At 50.0% G+C, this 15,108-nt stretch overlaps 1 protein-coding gene across 3 annotated transcripts in view; it reads right to left on the bottom strand.

The window, feature by feature from the left end:
* Window positions 1-15,108, bottom strand: part of RAP1GDS1 (Rap1 GTPase-GDP dissociation stimulator 1) — an 892,032-nt gene that overhangs the window by 209,963 nt on the left and 666,961 nt on the right. The gene's annotated exons all lie outside the window — the stretch shown is intronic.

The raw sequence follows: 15,108 nt of genomic DNA, 5'->3' as shown, positions 1-15,108 counted from the left end.
AATGTTTGGTGTGTGGGCTATGTGTTGAATGCTTGGATGACTGGAGTGGAATGACAGTTGGATGGATGGGGCTGAGCAGCTAGACTTCATCACACCAGTCTTGTCCTGATTTCTACAGAGAGCGATCCCTAAGCAGGGATCCACCCACAAGACACTAGGGATTTTGGTGGAGTGGCCCCTTGGGCAAGGGTTTGTGCTTCCCCCCCACCCCCATGCGTGATCAATATTTCTGCCCCGGGTTGCAATACAGGGTAATCACCCCGATCCCACTAGGCATCAAGGTCGATGTGAGGAGAGGAGTTGGCCTAACGGCTTGGGTGGTGGGGTGGGAACTCTGTTCGAGTCTCGGCAATGATGCTGAACATACTGTGATTCTGGGCAAATCATTTAATCTCCCCGTGCCTAACAAAAATGAATGTGTGTCCTCATGTAACGTAACTTTTGCTATGTAAAGAGTTCTGATATACGATTCGGGTCAAGTTCGCGCTATATAAAACTCTGTAAAAATAATAAATAATAATTATAGGGAGACTGGGTTGTCCATTATGGGTATGGCCATGTCATCCCCACCCCCTTAAAGTATTGCGACAGTCTTAATGCCTCCACCCCCTCCCCCCCCATCCAGAAGGCAGAAGGGGGTTGATTGGGGGCGTGGCGAAGATGGCGGCTCGGTAGGACGTGTTCCACGGAGGCTCCCTGAATCCGATCCCCCTAGCGGACCTACCACCCTGCCGAGCCAGCCACCGACGGCGGACGGTGTCCGGAACACCAACTGTGCAGCCGGAGCCAAGGGCAGGGCTCCGACACAGAGTGAGGCGCCGCGGAGCAGAGGCAGTGCTCGCAACGGCCCAGTGGCGTGAAAACGGAGGCCCAGGCCCCGGCGGTCAACTGACCAGAGGGGCCTGCCACGGCGATCCAAGCACCGGCGCTGCGCCGTCGGAGGTTCCGGCGGCGAGCGCAGGGGCCCAGGTGTGGTGCCTGACCGAGGAAGACAGCGAGCCCACCACCAGGGAGGCGGAAAGAGGGGCACCGGGTCCGCCGGCGCCCAGTCCTAAGCAAGACCCCGGCTTGGGCCTAGTCGCGGGAGGAGCGGCCGCATTCACCCGGATGGCCTGAGCCTGAAGGTACACAGCAATTGGCGGGGCGTGGACGGAGGCAGCAGCGGACCGGAGGCGCACATCTGCGGGGGGTCGAGAGGGTGGAGACCCCTCGCTGCACACAAGAGCTGCCGCGGCCCCCAGGAAGACTGCAGTGGCCCCGGGACACCGGGCCCTACGCGACCCCCCGGCTTGGGCCTCAAAGCCGGTAGTGAATTGGCAGCTGGTGCCGTGGAGGCGCTGGGGGGGGCGGGGAACAGCGGGGGAGGCACTGGGAGTGCGTCCATGAGCTCCCCAGACCAAGAAGTGACTTTGTGGGGCCCCATTGAGTGCGACATCACCTGCAGCGGCGCCCAGTGACCTAGCGTGGCCTGACCACCAGTGGGAGTGGGGGACGGGGACCCCCACAGTGGAGGAAAGGGACTAAGGACTGCCGGACGGGCCAAGAGTGGTCGGGGCCACGGACCACAGCCAAGTGGACGGCCCGGTCCACGACATCAGGGCGCCTGGAGCCGGGGACGTGTGGAGTATTGTCCTCCGCGGCATCTGAGAGGAGCCCTGCGGTGCACGGAGCAATTGGTCAGGCCGCAGCACAGTCTACAGAAGGGCCCAGCAGGAGGCGGCGTACGGCAGCGGTGACCGGCCCGAGGGAGTGGCGGCCCGGGGAGCTCAGCAGAGGCCTGGAGAGTCGACCTCAGAAGCCATAGCCCACGGAGAGCACGGGCAAGGGCCGCAACGAGAGGGCCCACAGCAGCGTCTCGTGGGTCCCGGAGGCCGGAGGAGCGAACGCAGACTGACCCCTTCTTCCCCGGCCCGCACGCACCGGTCCCGACAGGGGCAGCACCCCATCCGGGGCCTCCGGCCAGAGACTAGGGGCGATATGGCGTCCCACAATCGCAAAGGAAACCGCACCATCTCTGATATGCTGACCAAGGGGTCTTCTAAGGTCGACAAAAGACCGGACAAGCCGGCTCAGGTGCCCCCCTCCAAGGGGGGAGACCACACGGAAAGCGAGACCCCGGCGACCAAGGCATTCATAGAGGCCCTCTTCACTTCTCTTAAAGAGGACATCCAAACCTTCCGGCAAAAAATTACAGGGGAATACAAAGAACTCCGACAAGATGTCGACGATCTGGGGGAAAGTGTGGCCGCAAACGAGCTCTCGGGTCAAGCCAGAAGTGAGGAAATAGAACTCCTCCGGCAGGAAATCGTTCGCCTCCACGACCAACAAACAGACCTTCAATCTCATACGGAGGACCTGGAAAACCGCTCCAGACGCAACAACATCTGCCTCCGGAATGTGCCACTCAAGGCGGAGGGAGACGACGTGGCAGGATACCTACAAGCACTATTCCGGATGGTGCTGGAGGAGGACGATGACTTCGTGATCCGTGTCGACAGAGTTCATCGAGTGGACCTGGCTCGCCGGACTCAGGGCCCCCCAGACATCTTGGCCTTCCTGACGGATTATCCCCTAAAGGAACGCATACTGAAGGCGGCGCGTCTCAAAAAGCCCCTTCGCTTTCAAGGCCACGCAGTGGAACTATTCCAGGATCTGTCGGCAATCACCCTACGGAAACGGAGGTCATTCAAGGTTGCCACCGCTTTCCTGCGCAAGGAGGGGTCCTCCTACTCCTGGGGATACCCTTTTCGCCTCATCTTCAAGTGGAATGGAGCCCTACACCAGCTGCGCTCCTTACGAGACACCTGTGCCATACTGGGCATCCCCAATGAGGAGACTCCACAGGACGATATTGACGAGGGGCGTCGTCTGGGACTGCATCTGGATCCCCTCGAACGACTTGTGACGGCTGGCAGAAAGTACGAAGGGGCAGACCGCAAAAGAAAAACCTCAAGCCTAATCCCGAAACCGTGGCACAGGAACAGACTGCAGCGATCCAGGAGGTCTCCAAGGACATTGGTGCCGACTCATGAGATGGCTTCGACGACGGTCGACATCAGCTAAGTTGTGGCACCTGGTCGGGAAGAGGGTCAGGGGGCTTTGAGTCGCCACTACCACACACCCATTCATTGACTCATTTACCAAAGGCCTGGACGGACAAGTGAGTGGCCTGGGACTATGTTCACCTGTTTGGGTTTCGGGGAGGGGTGGGGGAAGGGAAGGGGTAGGGGTTGAGGGGGAAGTTGGGGTTAGGGTGGGAAAGGGGGATTGGGGTGGGAGGCCCCGGGGTGTTCGTTCCAGAGAGGCGGGACAAGCGGGGACGCGAGAGGGCTATGAACAAAGGTTTGTGGGGATGGACACAGGGGCTCGAGGGCACATCTGGTGCAGGCAAAGCGGTAGCGGGGCAGGGCCCACTTTCCCGAATGGCGTCTGACACTTTGCAGGTCCTAACTCTCAACATTAAGGGCCTCAATAACCCCATTAAGAGGCGGGCGGTGCTCTCGTACTTAGAGAACTCCGGCACGGCAATTTGCCTCCTACAGTAGACACATTTGCTGGCAAAAGACGGGCATCGTATGCGGTCCAGGGCCTTCCCGACACAACTTTACTCTTCCACTATGGAGAAAAAAGCGGGGGTGGACATTTTGTTCGCTAAGCACTTCAAGGGCCAAGTAAGGGACAAGGTGGCAGAAATAAAGGGAAGACTACTAGCGCACACTGTTAGCATTGGTAACGTGGAATTCACAGTGGGAACCATCTACGCACCCAACACTAAGCAGGAGCCATTCATCACGGGGGCATTGTCAGAGGTCCTGGGGGCTGCATCCAAGTATACCCTGGTGGGAGGGGACCTGAATCTGGTGATGGATAATGCGTTAGACAGGTCGGGACACAGACTTGGTGACTCCGGCGCCCTTTCTAAGGAAGGGAAGCACTGGCTCGCCAGCAGGGGCTTCAGGGATGTATGGAGGGAGATGCACCACACAGCACCGGGGTACACCTTTTACTCACACGTTCATAAGACATATGCCAGGATAGATCACTTCCTTGAATCGGCAGATATAGCTCCTATGGTAAAGGACGGGGAGGTCACCCCAGCGGCCCTGTCCGACCACGACGCAATCCTTCTACACTAACGAGTCCCCCGCATTCACTCTGGTAAGGGTAGGTGGCGGCTCAGGGAGTCCCTGCTCACGCGCAAAGAGGTCACGCAGCAACTAACCCAGACTCTATCAGACTACCTTGGCAGGAATGACACAGTGAGGTAGCCATGCCCGCGGTATGGGGGGCGCTCAAGGCAGTGGTCAGGGGGGAGCTGATGGCGATTTCGGCTGCTGATAACAGGATAAGGAAAGAACGGCACCAGGAATTGACCGCACAGGTACTGGAACTCGAGCGGGTGCACTGTCGGACCGGGGCCCCCAGGATTTGGCGCCAACTGAAGGCTGCCAGAGCGCAACTTGCAAGTCTTGACTTGGACAGGGTAGAATATGCGGCTCTACGCCTCAAGCATACTTATTATGTGGGGGGACAGGACTGGTCGTCTGCTGGCCAGCAAACTTAAAGCGCAAACAGTCAAGGCCAAGGTGCAAGTCATACGCGAAGACGACGGGCACGAGCACTACGAAGACGAGCACATAGCCGAGGCTTTCAGGGCATTTTATGCCAAGCTGTACGAGGCCGAACCGGCTGCGGAGGAAGGGGTCGGGTCAGAGTACTTGCATGAGGCCAACGTGTCCGCGCTGAATGGCGCGAACGCCGAGGCGCTGGACGCTCCCATCCGCCTGGAGGAGGTGGTGTCTGCCATCGCACGCCTTAAACCACTCAAAGCGCCGGGCCCGGATGGGTTCTGCGCGGGCTTTTACAAAACCTTTTGCCACCTTCTGGCTCCAGTGTTGACAAAACTCTTTAACTCGTTCCGAGGCCCGGGCTCGATCCCGCAAGAGATGCTCGAGGCAGACACAATCGTCCTACCAAAACCCGGAAAGGACACTTCGGCCAATATTGCTTCTGAATGTTGTTCTGAAGCTCTTTACAGGAATCTTAGCCACAAGGCTGGGGCCTTGTCTACCGGGCATAATTGAACCAGACCAGGCGGGCTTTATACCCTCACGTCAATGCGCGGACAACACCAAACGCCTGTTGCACGTCATCGATAAAGCCCACTACAACGATTCGGACGCTGCTCTGCTGTCGGTTGACGCTGAAAAAGCGTTCGACAGAGTGGACTGGACCCACCTCGATAGGACCCTGTCGAGATTCGGGCTTGGGGAGAGGTTCAGAGCCTGGGTGACAAGCTGTTACGCGACCCCTCGCGCAACTATTAGGGTGAACGGGACGGGCTCCAAGCCGCTGGACATCCGGCGAGGCACGAGGCAAGGCTGCCCTCTATCGCCGATGTTGTTCGCCTTGTATATGGAGCCGTTTGCCCAACGAGTGCGAGATAACCGGAACATAAAGGGCATCACCTTCGGAGGCAAGGAACAGACCATCAGCTTTTACGCAGACGACATCCTGGTCGCTGTTGAGAACCCGGGGGTATCGATCCCAGCGTTTCTGTAGGAAATGGAGCAGTTTGGGAAGGTCTCGGGCTTTAAGATGAACATCCAGAAGTCCGTTATCCTACCACTGGGGTCCAATGCGCGTCAGCGTAATAGAGGGTTGCTTAGGATCGGAGGGCTACAAGAGCAGTTGGAATTACCATACTAAGGAATAGACCTGTCCCCCTCGACGGCCCAAACGGTGGAAAATAACTATACCAAGCTCTTTCACCGTGTCCAAGGAGATTTCTTCCGCTGGCGACATCATCTGCTGTCATGGCTAGGACGGGTGGCAGCCGTCAAGATGTCTGTGCTGCCGAGGGTGCTCTACCTGTTCCAGACCATCCCGGTTACTCCTCCACTGGGAATGCTTAAAAAGCTGCAAGACGCCATACAGCACTACGTCTGGGCCGGGAAGCGCCCTAGAATACGGCGCGACCTCATCTCACGGTCACAAGCCGAGGGGGGGCTAGGGGTCCCTGACCTGCATCGTTACTTACAAGCTACCCAGCTGCGCTACCTCCTGGAGTGGTCCAGACCGACCTCAGAGAAAAGGTGGCTCTTTAAAGATAGGGCAATGGCGGGCATGCCGCTTTGGCGAGTCCCATTCCTGGCAAGACGCGACAGACCGGCATATATCAAGAAATGTCCCATCACCAGGACACTCTTACAGGTGTGGGACGCAGTAGCAACAACTAGAGATATCACCTCCTTCCCGTCGCCGATAACACCCCTTTTTGATAACCCGGCGTTCATCCCCGGGACGGCCCCGGGCGCCTTTTCTCAGTGGCGATCCACCGAATGTAGTTCGGCGGGACATCTGTTCGACCGGCAGGGCTTTATGACACTGGAGGCTCTCAAGGAGAGCTACGGGATTGACCAGCCACATAACTTCCAATATTTCCAATTACGACACTGGCTCACTCATAAGGACATCGCCCCGCAGGTAGGCCGCTTCCTCACACCCTTTAAGAAGTGGCTTCTGGCCAAGTCGGACGATAAGAGGGCGATCACGGAACTCTACAAATTTCTGGCTCCGCCAGCGCGGGCAACTAAGTCAGCGGGGCAGAAAAGGTGGGAGAAGGAGCTCGGGCGGGCGCTCTCGGACAGGGAATGGCACGATATATTTTTCAGGGCCCATCACACAGCTAGGAATGTGGCGAGTAGGGAGGCAGCGGTCAAAGTGGCCTGTTACTGGCACCTGAATCCGGAACTACTCCACCAGAGCAACCCTAGACGATATTCAAAGTGCTGGCGGGGTTGCGGTCAGACTGGGACCATGCTCCATCTGCTGTGGGAATGCCCGGAGGTGCAAGACTACTGGGAGGAGGTACTGAGGGACATAGATTTACACTTCGACACGGAGATCCCACACTTCCCGGCATACACGATCTTAGGCCTACCTAACAAATTGACTTTCCCACTCAAATCAATCCGGGGGAAGCAAATGGGGCTAGCAATAGGCGCAGAGACACATCACATCCTCTCACTGTGGGGCAGCCCGCGCAAACCCTCTCACACGGGTTGGCTCCACAAAATCTGGTTCATAATGGGTATGGAACGCATAGAGGCCTCTCTCACGCAAACCGCAGACTCATTCCGAGAGATATGGTTGCCCCTGATTGCACTACTCACCACTGAATTTCACAAACTGACTTGCCCCAAATACCTTCGAGTTCTCAGACTGACTGATGAATTTCACAAACCTAGCGATGCCCAGGGGCAGACGAAGAAAAAGCAGAAAGCCCAGGGGATTCCCTAATTAGGCCTTGGCAGAACGCACCGGGGGGGAGGGATGGGAGAGGGGGCGGGGTGGGATGGGCACCACGGTTGTTGAGTTGGGAGGGGTTCCAGATGAGGGGGTGGGGAGTGGGGTCAGTTGGGGTATCCGGTTACTTGAAAATGGCTTTCACTGCATACATGGACAAACGGCCCGAGGCCTGCCGATCTTGGGGCTCTTCCCCGGGAGCCCTGAGTGGAGCTCACAGGAGATGATGGATTGCTTATGTCCTATCACTGTACTGTACTATGCTGTTGCCAATAAAAACAAATTTGATCCAAAAAAAAAAAAAGAAGGGGGTTGATTAATCCTAATACCCTGGGGGGAGGCAGAAAGCCCATAAGACATAATGGATTTTTTCTTTTTAATATTGGGATCATGCCATGCGTACACGCCAAAAAGAGAGATAGGCTTTCTACCCCCTGGGGTGTAGATGGGGTAATTCCCTTGATCTGCCCCCTTCGAAGGGCCAACAAGCCTACTGGAAGCCAGGGAATGCTATTTGTTTTTAAATATAGGGATGGGAGCTGCCCAGCATGGGCATGGCTTAGCCCCCACCCCAAATAAATGGGGAAACAGTCTATCTGCCACATCGTTGTAGAGTTAAGGGTACACTTCTAAAAAAAATATATAGGTGTGGGGGATGCCCACCACAGGCATGGCTATACCAGAACGCCAAATGATTCGGGCAACAGTCTTTCTGCCACCCCAGGAAGGCAGATTGGGGTAATTACCGTCAATCTGCCCACCAAGGAGGCAGAAAGCCCACTAGATGCCAGGAAATTATTAAAAAAAAAAATTGGGGTGGGGGTTACTAGACATGGCTATGCCCCCACATCCCCAAGTAAATGGGGCAACATTCTTTCTGCCCCCCTTGGCAGTTGGGACAATTGCCACTGATCTGTCCCCCCCCCCCCCCTCCAAGGGGGGCAGGAACCCCAATGTATGGCAGCAATACGATAATTTTTATAAAATAATGGGGTGGATCTTTCCCATCCTAACATCAGGTCCCACCATCAAGAATCTTTATGCTCCCCTGCGGAGTAAAGCATCCCATCCCACTGGTAAGTGAGAGGACATTTGATTCTTTAGGGTGTTGTTTTTACATTTGGGCCAGGAGAGTATGGCTAACTCCAAATATCTAACCACTTGCAATGATGAACGGCTGCACTTTTTGGGATTGGGTAGGCTGTCCTCCTTGTGTTTGCCTTGTCCTCTGGAAAAACCTACCAGACTCGGACAGTTCTGTAAACTAGACATCTGGGGGAGTCCAGGGAGGTGTGCTTTGCATCAATCCCAAACCATTTTCTAACCCACAATGCCCTGCAAACCACAAATGTTGACTAAAACACACAATTCTGAGGAAAATTTCTGGAATCAGTGAGATGCCACAAATTGCTTACCACGTAGCATTCCCCCATGTCTTCTGATAAAAATGGTACCTCACTTGAATGGGTGGGCCGAGAGTTCCGACACAAAAGGCCCAAAAGTGCTACTTGAAGATCAGCAATAGAGTAAACTATCGGATTTGGGCTCTGTCACCACCCATGGACCAACCTCAGACATTTTAACAAAGTAGATAAACCGATGATTCCAGGGTGGTATGCTTTGTGTGAATCCCATGAGGTTTTCTTACCAACAATGCCCTGCCAACCTCAAACTTTTCCTGTGATCATGCATTTTCCTTACATTTCTGTGATGGAAACGTATGGAATCCTCAGGAATCCACAATATTCGTAACACTCAGCATTGCCCCACTTGTGCCAATAAAAACGCTGCGCCACTTGTGTGGTTGGGCCTAGTGCCAGCGACAGGAACAGATCAGGTCAATAGGAGCCCCCACACAATGACTCCCATTGACCTTGGTTCGATTTGTTCATATCGCAGACACTAGGCCCAGCCACACAAGTGGGGCAGTGTTTTGATTCGCAAAAGTAGGGCAATTCTGGGTTTCCATCACAGAAATGTAAGGAGATATGTGATTTCAGGCAAAGTTTAAGGTTTGCATGGAATTGCGGCTAAAAAGCCTCATGGGATCCACACATGGCACACCACACTGGACTCCCCTAGTTGTCTAGTTTTCAAAAATGTGAAGGTCTGCTAGGTTTTCTTAGGTGTCACGTGAGTTAGGGCGCAATATCCTCAGCTACCTACTTTGGATAAAAATGGGTCAGTTTAGGGTGGAATAAAGTGATGTATCCATGTTGCGTTTCCGGTCACGGTCACTAGGCCTACCCACAAAAGTGACATACAATTTTTATCAGAAGACTTAGGAAAGGCTGGGTGGAAGGAAATGTGTGGCTCCCTGCAGATTCCAGAAGTTTCCATCACAGAAATGTGAAGAAAATGTGTTTTCTTTAGTCAAAGTTTGAGGTTTGCAATGGATTCTAGGTAAAACAACCTAGTGAGAGCCACGCAAATCACTCCATCCTGGATTCCCCTAGGTGTCAAAATTTACAAGTTTGCTGGGTTTCCATAGGTGCAGGTAAGCTAGGGTCCAAAATCCATAGCTACCCACTTTGAAAAAAATGGTTCATTTTTTAGTCGAAAAATGTGATGTATTCATGTTGCGTTTTGGGTTGTTTCCTGTCGCAGACACCAGACTTACCTGCACAAGGGAGGTACCTTTTCATCAGAAGACATGTGGAAGCATAGAATAGTATGATATGTTTTATCACCAATTGGATTTCGCTGCATTTGTGCGTTCCAAATGTAAGCCAGTGTGTAAGAAAGAAGACATTTAGAAATATACCCTCTAAAGAACAAGTTACTTACCTTCAGTAATGATGTAGCTGGTAGAGACAGTCTAGCCGCAGATTCCTCAACTTAGAATATCCCCAGGGGTCAGACTGGTCAGGAAAGTTTTGCGCAGCAGCACCTCTGCGCACCGGGACGGGACATGACGTCAGTGGACCCATATATGCCCCGGCGCGCCAACATCAGTTTTTTTCAGTAGACTTTTCCACGTCAGAACGCGAAGCCACCACCAAAAACTGTGAAAATATGGGAACAGTGTGCAGCAAAAGAAAGACAAGGTATGGTGAAAAACATCACCATAGAAATACAGTGCCAGCCACTGTATATTGTAAACTGAGGGGAGGGGGAAAGAACAGAGCACCAATCTGGAGGGACCCCTGCAATTGTTAATACCAAAACCTCCCCTTGAGGCAGAAGAAGATGCACAGCATAGGTAGGATTCAAACCCTTGGCCTGTGTGAGCCTCTGCCACCAGAGACACAAGACTTACCCTTGAGCCATATCTCCTTGATGAATCATCACAGCAGCCAGCAGAAAGACTGCGACTACAATATAAGACAGTGAAGGACAACCAGTCCAGAACCCAGGAGTAAGGACAAACTACCATAAGGCGTCACCCAAAAGGAGACTTCAGATCCGAATAAGGGACCTACCAAATGTAGCATTGCCAGAGACTTGAACCACTAGAGTGCAGGGGAGGCAAGAAACCTCAAGCAGTAGAAGAAAGGATTTAGACTCACAACAAGGGGTTTAAAGTGCAGTAATGAGGGGTTCAGGGAGGTACATGCACCCACTCACAAAAGAGTAAGCCCTTTGCTATTAACAAACACCAGTTCTAAAAGTCATAAATCCAAAAAGGACCTAAAACATTGGGGAATATACTCCAGCTCAGACCTAGAGTAAGTTCAGCGTCACACATGGCCAATCACTGAGACTGCAACACCCTCCCACAGAGAATAATGGCAACAGGAACTTAAAGAACTCATAGGAAAAAATGTTACAATAAATTAATTTATTTCGAAGTTTTATAAATATACATACATTGAATTTAGTGTTAAAAATTATATATAAATAAAAATACATTTTGTGGTAAATTATTTTAAAAACCTTTTTATTGTAAAAATACATTGAACTATTTTTTAAAATTAATTTAATACATAACGTTTACTAACTGTTAGTACATAGAAACATTTTACTTTAGGTATCTTTCAATAAATATTCAAAAGAATGAATTTCTATTTATTATATTTAAATTAACTAAACTTGTAATTAAACATTAAGTAGTGTAGATTTGTGTGTTCACATTTAAAATAAATGTATACAATTAAATGACATTAATATATAACAAATATTTGTACTTTAATTTTTTTTTTACAGTTTATTACTAAATCTCTATATTTGACCATAGGGAGAACTCCCTCCTGGTGGCAGGGAACCTTGTCTAACTCTGCCAACATGTAAACAGTTACTAGTAACTTTAGACTCCTAAAGAGGCTCCACCTCCTAAATTCACCAGGCGGAGACCTGTAAGTCTACACTTTGTAGTACCTTTAACTCTTAGAAACGATGAATAACCAAAAATAGTAAAGTTGCTACAAAGTGTTAAAGTAAATTTAAATGTGTAGATTTACTCATATGTAAATTTACTCTAGTGAAACATGCCACAATGCAATGCCCTTTAGTGTAAAAGGTACAGAGTAGGCAACCTAGATTCAAATCCTTCCTTCACCATACTTAAATTACTTTACTTCACTGTGCCCGATTTTGATGGAGTGAGGGATCTGAAAGCACGGTACGTCTGTTGCACCCTTTACCATTCGGGCACTACCCATGTTCGAATTGCAGTGTGTGTCATCTGACTATGGCAACAAAACAAGTGATTTGCAACAATGGGGTCACCTGGGACCTACGGGCTTTTTCAAACTGCAATACGACAGGTGTGGTCTACATGATCACCTGTACGTGTAATCTGCACTACATTGGAATGACTACTAGGAAGGTCAGTACACGCATGATTGAACACAGCAGTAGTTTCAGGTGTAAACATTCTAACACAAAGATGACCACACATTTCTTGGAGAAAGGACACACAACCAATGACATGCGTTTGGGTGGTCCTTGAAACACTGCAGCCACACCATGAAATAGAAAAGAAACTACTGGAGAAAGAAAAGCGTTGGGTTTTTAAATTCCGGACACACATTGTGGGCCTGAATGATAAAATCCCGTAGGACAATTTGTATAGCTAGACCCTGGCATACGCCCTTTGGTAAAGGGACACGTTTAGCCGGACACTGGGTTTGGCTAATCTGAAACATAACACACTATGGTCACCCAGTGATAACTGACTGAACGGTTTGTTTTTATGTCATCCACAACCCTAATAACAATAATGCTTACACAACAATCTGCTGGTAAGTTCACCCAGCTAGTTGTGGTACCACCAACTACTTAATAACCACCTAATATCCTTTTATATGTGGTATGACGATCTGAACAGCACATGTCTGCATTATTGCTTGTATAAACTCACAGAGCAGTCTTTCGGTTGGGAGAATATAAAGATAGTGCTAACAAATACACAATATCCGCCTAAAGATTAATACACTGTGAATTCCACATAACAAAGCAATTTTAGGCTGTCTATTTATCTGAACGTAACTACACACTTATAGGCATTAAAAAACCATCCACATGCCTGCATTACTGCCTTCTAAATACACAGAGCGGTCTGTTGGTTGGGTTTTTATAAGCACAGTACTAACAAATACACAATACCCGCCAAAGGAGTAATGCACAGTGAATTCCACATAAAAAAGCTAATTTAGGCTGTATTTATAGCCAAGCTCCACTGCACACATATGGGCATTGAAAAACCATTCCTTAATGGCCGCCAGGTTGTTTACCCACACATATCATTTATTTACCCTTTATTATGAAGACAAAATCTTGCAAAACCTTGTACGTGAGCTTCACTCTACGAAACACCATTGCAGAAGGCATTTGTTACGTGGAGATGTTATTTTGAATTTTTTACCAAAAACTCCCGCTTTGATGGTGACTTTTTTACCTCTTACATGCACAATAAGAAGAAAGTCCTTTATTTTGAGTATTTTGGAGCCAATCTGTAGAAAAGTGGCTCAAACATTGATACACGATCATTTTATACACCCAAAATGGCTGCTGTTAGGGACGCGACCTTCACATGGCGCGTACTACGCATCCGCACCGCGAACGCGGAAGTGAGACACGCAAGATGGATCAAAAGAACTCAGCGCCCCCGGTCCTACTACATTCGGACCAGAGGGAGAAGCATAGGTGAAACTGAGTGAGGTATCTAACCAGCAAGTAAGTGAATTGAGGATCAAGAGGGACCGCGTGTGGCTGAGATAGGACCCCCAGGGGTGCATCTGACACGGGTCCCGAATGTTACCGCTTTTTTATCCTCAGTAGAAAGAGAGACGGTCCGGGATAACATGACCATTTCAATTTCATTTTGTCTCTAGATTTTGCCGGGATACTGACCCCCTCCGAGTCCATGGGGCACAGTTAGGCCAGGGCTCGAGAATTCCACTCGACCGCTCGCATAGTCGAGCTAAATTTAACAAGGTCAAGCTGTTTTTAGGTCCTACTCGCCCTTTCTGGCGAGTAGGAAAACAAACCAACTTTTGTTCTCTGTCTGTGAAAACTGAGCAAATGTGACAAGATAACAAGATTTAAAGGCATTTTTATTGATCACAAAGTTAATGAGCAATAAAGATGCCTTTAAATCTTGTTATCTTGTCACATTTGCTCCGCTTTCAGAGACGGAGGTCAAGTAGGTTGCAGTTAGGTCGAGGGCATTTTTTAAGGTACTAGTCCTGCAGGACTAGTACAATTTTTTTGATTTTCGAGCCCTGGGCCTGATCACATGTATGTAGTAATGATGTACATAGATTAAAGGAATTACACAAGTGTGCAAGTAGAGTGTGTGTGTTTGTTTCTTACCACGAGGTGCTAAAACACGTTTATTTGTGCAGAAAAAGTTCTCACTCGGATGGGCCACATGGAATAAAATCACTGTCCGTTTTGGTTCATACAGTATGTGTGTAATATATGTGCATTTCTTGGGGGCTTTGATACCCCATAACCATTGCCTTATGTTCTTTTTCTTACAGGAACCACGTGTTTAATTTTGGTTACGTAGGTATCGGATGAATGCTTTACTATTTTGCAGCATTTACTAATATTTTTCCATTTATTAGCTTATTTGGGCTTTTGTTAGGAGTGGTGAACACAGGGCTGGTCCCTGTGTAGTCCTGAGTAATGCTTGGGGGAAGCACGAAACATGTTGACAGACAGAAGTTGTTAGGTACACCTAAACCCTTTGTCATTTAGGCACCCTACCATCTCTACCCCGGTTTTAATTCTACCACCTAGGAGCAAGAATAAAGTATTTAAAACTCACTAGGCAGGTATTTTTAACCATTCACATACACCCCACTCCATCACATCACTACTCTCGCACCACACATAGTCTTTTGTTAGTGCTCCTACGTAATTCGCAAGTCGCAGCACGCCCCAGCCCGTAGAGGACTGGGATGGCCTCGCTATGATGAAGCATGTCACCGTGGGGCGACCTGGTGAGTGAGGGGACACCATGAAAAAGAGTATTTCTCTTTTTCTGTCACTATATGACACTATTCGAACCCCAGTGAGTGTTGTGAATAGGAATATAGACAACAGCTAGGCTCCTGATCTCTGTCCTCAGAGATCATTTGTGATTTATCTGAAAGCACCTCACATCAGTTCAGAATGTGTGGGGAGAAAAACCTCCTATGTGTATAGCTGACTACACAACAATGTTTCTCCACATAGAGTAACAATACTGGACATAGAAACAGTCATATGACAAGCTGACATATCTTGGTTCATTAACAACTGTGTTGTCAGGGCACTGGGTGTGGAAAAACTTGTGGTTGAAAACGGTTACTTTTAACAGATGAGAATACAGTGATTCAATCAAATGCATAACAAACTTAAGAGTTTAAG

The sequence above is a fragment of the Lissotriton vulgaris genome, chromosome 3_1, assembly GCF_964263255.1.
Source record: "Lissotriton vulgaris chromosome 3_1, aLisVul1.2, whole genome shotgun sequence".
Lineage (NCBI taxonomy): Eukaryota > Metazoa > Chordata > Amphibia > Caudata > Salamandridae > Lissotriton > Lissotriton vulgaris.
This window is presented reverse-complemented; position numbering and strand designations above follow the sequence as displayed.